Genomic DNA, 7,770 nt, shown 5'->3' with positions numbered 1-7,770 from the left:
TTTGGTAATATATATGTCAAAATGAAAATCTCATGTTCGAGCACTCTTTTAATTTTACATATATTTATGAACATCCATACGCTCTAATAATTTATCAATTGAAATGTTGTTATTCCCACCAATGATGTTTATATTAAAAGAGTAAAGTATGTAAATTTTACAAGTATAAGTACATACATACATATATGGTTTATTTTAATATTACATGTATATATTATATATACATAAATATGCGCATACTTTTTTTTATAAATACATATGTACATATGGATATAGGTGGTATATACTCTTGATGCAATAAGCAAACATGGTTTCATAACAATTTCAATAAGTGATTAACATACTGTTTACATCAGTCAATATTTGCGGATTTAAGGATTAAAATGAAAACAATGAATAATATCAAAATAAATTATTTGCAGGTAAATTTTTTAAACGGTATTCCTTATGAGGTTCGTAAACGTTCACATTTTTAATATCATTTACACACACGTATGTACAAGCCTATAAAAATCAGAATCAGGTGGCACAATGTTTACGTACATACATATGAACGTATGTATGTATGTATTACATACACGTCGCATTTTTTTATATAACACCTAATTTTTACAAGCTTTAGTTTAAATTCACCTCAAATAAATGCATGTCCCACAATTTTTTAGTGGCCTCGAGGTATTCTGAAATCTCGTATTAACAGGACTATTATGTTAATATTCAGGATGCAGAAAGATTCTCGAAAAACCAACTCGTATTAAGGAACAAGTTTAGTATATGTGATGCATATGGGACTTTTCACGTCAAGTACTTCCAGTCGAAAAACTTGGTATCTGCAAAACCCACCCAAGTTGGGGAAAAATTTGTGATTGTAGGAGGTAGAAATTTTGCTTTTCTTTTCCTTGCGCCTTTTAGATATTTACATCACCCAATTTTACCGCACAAAAAAGTTTAGATGATTCTTGCAGCATTTCTCCGAACTTTTCAAAAAAGTATCTCAACCACATTTGATTAATGGATATTAGTTTTTTGCAACTTTTTAAAATTTTACAAATTTTTCATTCAGGTCGGTTTCAAATTTAATTCAAAATAAAACCACATTATTTTCGAAAAAAAAAAAATATGTAGGTCACTTTGTATGGCAATGTAAACGTGTACGCGTTTTTCCCTTTAAAATTTTTGGGTTTCATCGCGATACAGTTTAAAGTTTAAGAATTGGCCTTGCTCCCCAATATGATCTGTAAATATATTGAAGGGGAGTAAATATTCTTTATTTTGAGCAGCTCTAAATAAATCGAAACGAGTTCGTATTGCAAAAGATTGAAAAACAAATGGTAACGAAATAAAAACTTAAAAATTTACTCTATGTAATACGGACCGATTTAATTTTTTAGTGTTGTTCTCAGTAGAGCCAAAGCATTCCCTGATAAAAATGTGCAGGTCACTTTGTGGTGCAATGTAATTTTTTATGGGTTTTTGGGCTTTTAAACTGTAGCACGATGTAATACTGAAAAAAGTGATATATACATGTTGATGCAGCATGTTGCTAAAGATTTGCTCGGCATTTTTACTTCTGGAGTAGAAAAACTCTGAACGAACTAGTCGTGGCGAGTTGTAGAGTTAATATGAAATATTAAGCTTTGATAAGGTGCAATATTTTCTTGCACCAAAGGCTCTTTTAACCATTCATTTTAGAATGTAAATCAGACATGCTGCACTAAGTCCTTATTTTGTTGTAATCAACAAATTTAAAAAAAAAAATTATATATTTCAAATAAAAAAAAATTTTTTTTCATTTTAGAACTCTTTTTCTTTGATTGCACAAATAAAATATGTCTTGTTTATACAATAATAAGAAAGTTAAGAAATATGTATGACATTTAAAAAGGAAACGTCGGAGCTCGTAACGTCGGGTGGGGAGGGATTTTAAAAGAAGTAAAATCTGCGTCACGTGTTTTATGCATCACCCTTTAGGGAATTGTTTGAATAAAGGAATTCTTCTTTACTGGAGATAAATTTGAAAATAGACGTCAACCTAGTACAACACTTCAGTTTTTGGTTTTTTTTCTCATATATCATGATAGATCAAAAATTTAACTTTATTCAATAACGGATAACAAAAAAAAATTTGGTGCGCCACATAATAAGGTCATACCGAGAGCAGAGCTGTAGTTCTGAGCTTCAAAAACTTCATATATTAATGGTAATAATGATTATAATAAACATTAAAAATAACAAAAACAATATTGTCTTGAGCATAACAATTTAATATGTATAATAATATATGACCCCCAGCGGGTTAGGTGGTTAGAATACTCCCGCGGTAGGTATGTCTGTCGTAAGAGGCGACTAAAATACCCAATAGATTCAAGGGTTTGTGTAGCGTAACCATTTCAGGTCGCCAACGCAACCTCACCTATCCGTGGCGAATCCTGTGTCATTAACAGCCGAGGCTTTGGTGACCCCGAACTCCTCATGGATATAGCGGGTGGGAGGGCGGTATGGCCTAAAAGGTCCCATTTGCTCATAACAAATCGTTCCCGAGATGGTCGGGCTTTGTAACGGAACGTACCGGATCTGCATCCGGCAAAGGACCATCAACTCGATAACGCTCCCCAAGGCCTTCGGAGAGTGTCCTTATCACTACAACAACAACAAAAACATGTATCATAAGAGCCTCATATATGTATATGTATAATATAAATTGTATATAGACCTATAATATTTATATAAGCCTATAAATAAAATTTATCTGTTTAAAACGGAATCGAAGATTATAAACTTTTAAACCTACATATATACATAGAAAACATGGGGCTGGTCATGTCGTAACATTAGCAACATAATCATGTGTAAGGTTTTCTTAAGGCAGTAGAAGGGCTAATGCCAGTCGAACCCATAGATTCTTCACCCAGCACCGATATTTGTTATTCAACGTCGAAGTATAAATAAAATGCATATCTCATTTCAAATTAATTACAGCGGCCGCCGTGGTATAGCGTAGTCCGCCTACCACACCGAAGATCTTGGGTGTACGCCCCGGGCAGCGCAACATTTAAGAAACACGTTTTTTCAATTCGTCCCTCGGCAGTGATTCGGAAAGCACTCCGATTGTATTTCTGCCATGAAAAGTTTCTCAGTGGAAAATCATCTGCCTTGCAGAGGCTGTTCGGAGTCAGCATAAAACATATATGTAGGTCCCGTCCTAAAATGTTCTCAAAGGTTATCGCGCCTTACATTTTTTTTACTAAAAAAGAGCAATATGTTAAAGTTTTCAGAAATCATTGAATTTTTAAGCAGAGATAATTACAAATCAGCAATCCAAACTGAATTCACTATCAAAAATCTTGTTCAAACACTTATCCATACAGTTGCTTGTTTAAGCACCTGCTGTGGGTGTTCAAGCAAATTATTCCCATGGAGCGATGTGTAAATATGGAATACTTGGCAAGGGGATGGGCTACCTGCACAAGTGGACAGCAGCCTCACTGTCAAAATTGTAGCCCGATGCTGCATTCTGCTTGCGACAGGTTGAGCCAACAAGCGATCCGCCTCCAAAAAAGCGCCGCCAACACCAAAATCCATACACCCAACTTCCACTTCCATATTCAGCAAAACACACACACCACCACCAAATAATACTGGCAAAACGATAAACAAATAAGAACACAAATAGATAACAAACAGCCAAACGGCCTTACAACCGCTGTTCATCGCTCAATCTGTTCACGTGAATTGTGGTTTACATTTTATTATTGATGCCAATTGTCGATATGGCAGCGATATTTGAAGCAACAGCTAGAATCTGACAGGCAATGCAACAAATAAATAAAAGAAAATCAACTGTTTGGGGCATTAACAGCATACACATACATGTGTACATACATAAGTCCATACAAGGGCGGATCCAGAACTTCTTGGCAAAGGGGCAGAGAACTGCCTTTTCGAGTGCAGTAATCTTTGGACTACAATGATAAAATAGTTTAAAAAATAAAAATAAAGTTTAAGAATCTTCAATAATGCTCTAGATTTTGCTAGTTTGAATAAAAAGATGGGCTTGAAAATCTTCAGTTGGAGCTCGTGTCTGGCTGCTGAACTTTCAACATTCAACCAATTTAGATATTTGATGATTTGTATATACATAACTAAGAAAAAAATAATGCGTTTTTCTTACCAGAACAAAACAAGTCACTGTCGTAAAAAGTTAATTTAAATGTTAATTTAAAATATTTTCGGCTAGAGAAGAAGTCACCCCTTATGTCACCCGCTGGATACGTCACTGCGCTCATATATATACATATCTTGCAATTTTCGGACGAAATGGCGGCCCACATTTGTGATTTCTCGCCAACTGCTGGTTGTGGCTGGTGGACGGTAGCAAATTGATTTTATGCAGCAAGTTGCTTCATCTACTTATCTACATGCATGCATACATACATATATGTATATACCTATTCACATATGCATATATATGTATCCGGCCTGTTACTTTTCTGTTGCGCCCTTTAGCAGCCGTAAATGCGGTTAGAGATATTATGAATAATTTTAATGATTTCGGGTGGTTGCACATCCCAATATATATATATATATATGTATATATACTATTGTGCCGATATAAGTACGTCTACGTGCATGTAGGTATGTAGTTAGTTTCGTTTGGTATATGTAAAAAATTAATTGAACGTCAATGATGCGCAACTGTTGCCAAAAAACTAATGTTCAGGATATTACAAAATTATAACAAAGCAATCCGTATTTCCATATATGTTCATGTACATTTGTATCTATAAACATCATCGTGTGAATTCAACTCATTCACAATTTCAAAATATAATCGCGTGAAATATTACTCAAAGGACTAATAATTAAATCTAAGAATTTTATGACTTTGAGAAACGTAGATAACTTCACGAAAATATGTTAGAACCGTAATTATTAGCCATAAAATTCAATCACAATCCTGATGGACGTACTAACGTGGAGCCATTGTATCGTTAGATCGCTTCATTTGGCTTCGAGTCTGAGAGATATTACTTTACCTTAAGGAGCAATTACCTTTCTAACAATGCTCATTTTGATCTGTAACGCACCATTCTGGCTAGGATGGCTGCAAGTGCTCCTACATTGCAACTAAATCACACTCCTCTTCCCCTTTTACATTCTTTATCCATCAATATTTGTTGCACTGCTCGAATATAGTACGACACATTGGTGCAACGGCACTATAATTTTCTGGGCTGCAATTGATCCTCTGCTGGTGATTTGGCTGTCATGCCATTGAATGCCATAGCATGTCCCATGTCACACAAATATGCCCCTAACTCTCCACACATACACACACACAGTGTGGAGCGCCCCTTCATTTATTGACGTTCAAGTTCAATGTTGTTCGTTGTGGCTGGACGAGTGAGTTTATGGCACAAGTAAATCGTGTCCTGACCGCCCCTTCTGATTCAAACGATATCAGATTTAATTTTACTTTAATGCGTTGATTGCCAAAGTGATGCTGACCGCTAGCACTGAATTACTCACACAAGTATCTTTTTTATGTATGGATGACAGGGTTAGAACTACCAAAAGGCACAATCGCAGTAAATGGCGAACCAAATTGTAGTAAAAATCACAATTTCGTAGTTAATTCTTTAAATAGAAATTTTTTCAAAAAACTACCATTAAATTCTTCATTAATTTTTCATTGCAGGTTACATGAAATGTTTCAGTAACATTTAAATTCTTTCATAAAAAAAAAATGTAATGTAAGGCGCGATAACCTCCGAAGAGATCTAAGGCCGAGCTTCTCTTCCAATTTGCGTCGTGCCCCTCTTGATTTCCCTACAAATTGGCCGGACGGGACCTACATGATTTTATGCCGACTCCGAACGGATCTACAAGGCTTTTCTAGAGTATTTTCATAACTTTTCTAGTATAACACTTTGAAATTTAAAAATCGTAGCAAGTCATGGCTAAAAAGTAGTGGCGTAATAGCTTCCTGAGTTTGTCGTAAAAGGTACCAAACCTACTGCGACCTTACCAAAGTTTCTACCGTGTGCTAAGGTCTCTTAGCAGTGGCAGGTATGTACATCTACGACAGTCAAGTCTTATCACCCCAGGTACAAAGGATTCTAACTCTGGCAGTACTTTCCAACAACTTTGGGGAGTATTTTTTGGAACTCAAGCTAAAACATCAAAGTGTGTCATCCAACTCCTTCGCATTCTTAAAATTTACTCTTGCGTAGCGGGGAAAACATCTTCCAAAATACAAAAGTCCATCAAACGAAAAAAAGTTTTCGCATCGAATTTTGGTTCGATGTTCGATTCCTGCGACGCTAATGTTAACAAAATTTTGCTAAATTGATCTACATAGGTATAAATAGAGATCCCCTTGACCATTTGGGCGATATCATTTCCTGGACAAGATGGAATAAATTGTAACAATTTAAAAAAATTATTTCACAAGCAGACCCAAAATTTATCATTGAACAAAAAAAAAAAAAAAAATTACAGTAAAAAAACATCGGGTGATTGCATTTTGTACATGTACGTAGATATGTTAATCTGAAAATCGTTTTCGGTTGAAATTTTAAGATTTTGCATTTGAAATCGCTTCAGCTCTTCTGCAAATCGTAGTCGTTCAAATTTTCCTATTTTGATTTCGACAACCTAAATGTTACCGGTTTTATTGCAAATGTTTTAAACAACGATAAACAAAATTACCTTATCAAAACAGGGAAGAGGTAAAAAGGACTGTAAAAGCATTTTTTTTTTTTGAATATGTTAAAACTTATGATAAATATTTATTGTATAAAATTGAAAGATAAATAAGTGCTTTAAACTAAACTAAGAAAGTCAATTTACAAATAAATTAAACTAACTTAAAAGTAAATGGATTAAATATATTTCTTTATGTATTGATATGCATCGTCAATTGTTCCGAATATAATTGAAACTCTGTATATTTCGCAATGGTAGAATGAAATCCTTCGGTAAACTGTTTCAATTGATGAGGTTGATGTACGATCCTTTTATGTTTCATTAATTGACTTTTCTGACGTAGTTTTCCTGAATAGTCGAGAACATACATACTTTTAGCAGACTCATTAATTGTCCAATACTTTCCACGGCTTGTATCGTCTTTCGCTCGCGGTAATTGTATGAATATGTCATTATGACTCAAATTATGACGCACTGTATCTCGCCACTTTGTATTATTTTTGGGAATATACGGACAATTTATTTCAATCCAGTCGTATATACCTCTCAGTAGTAGCCGATTTTCGGGGCTTCTTCGAATGGCCATTAAAATTGCCGTGCTATATGTTAATTTTTCATATTTAGTATATTTAATGGGCAAAGTTTTGCAGTTTTGGCAAGCGAAAGTTGAATTCGATGGAGTGTTTCTGTAATAATTGGCTTCGAAAGCAGAATTTCTTTTATAAACGGCGTTTTTTTCCACTGCATTCTTATCGGCAAAAATAGTTCGAATACTAAATTTATTGAAGACATCTGTATCGGCTAATAGCGATCGTATTGAAAACTTGTGTTTGAATGCGGCCATTTGTAAACTTTAACGTTTTTCCAAGTTATGTATGTCGAAAGACTTCGAAAGCAAATTATAAAATGTCACAACTGCCGAAATATTTCGCCGTTTTTATACATTTTGCTGAATATATCCAAAAGTTATATTTTTCAAATAATATGCAGTTTCAAAGATGCACTCGAAAGTGAGTGATTTTTTTAACTCAAATAACTGCATATTCATCGATGTATTCTTCA

Source organism: Eurosta solidaginis, chromosome 4, assembly GCF_040869045.1.
Source record: "Eurosta solidaginis isolate ZX-2024a chromosome 4, ASM4086904v1, whole genome shotgun sequence".
Lineage (NCBI taxonomy): Eukaryota > Metazoa > Arthropoda > Insecta > Diptera > Tephritidae > Eurosta > Eurosta solidaginis.
This window is presented reverse-complemented; position numbering follows the sequence as displayed.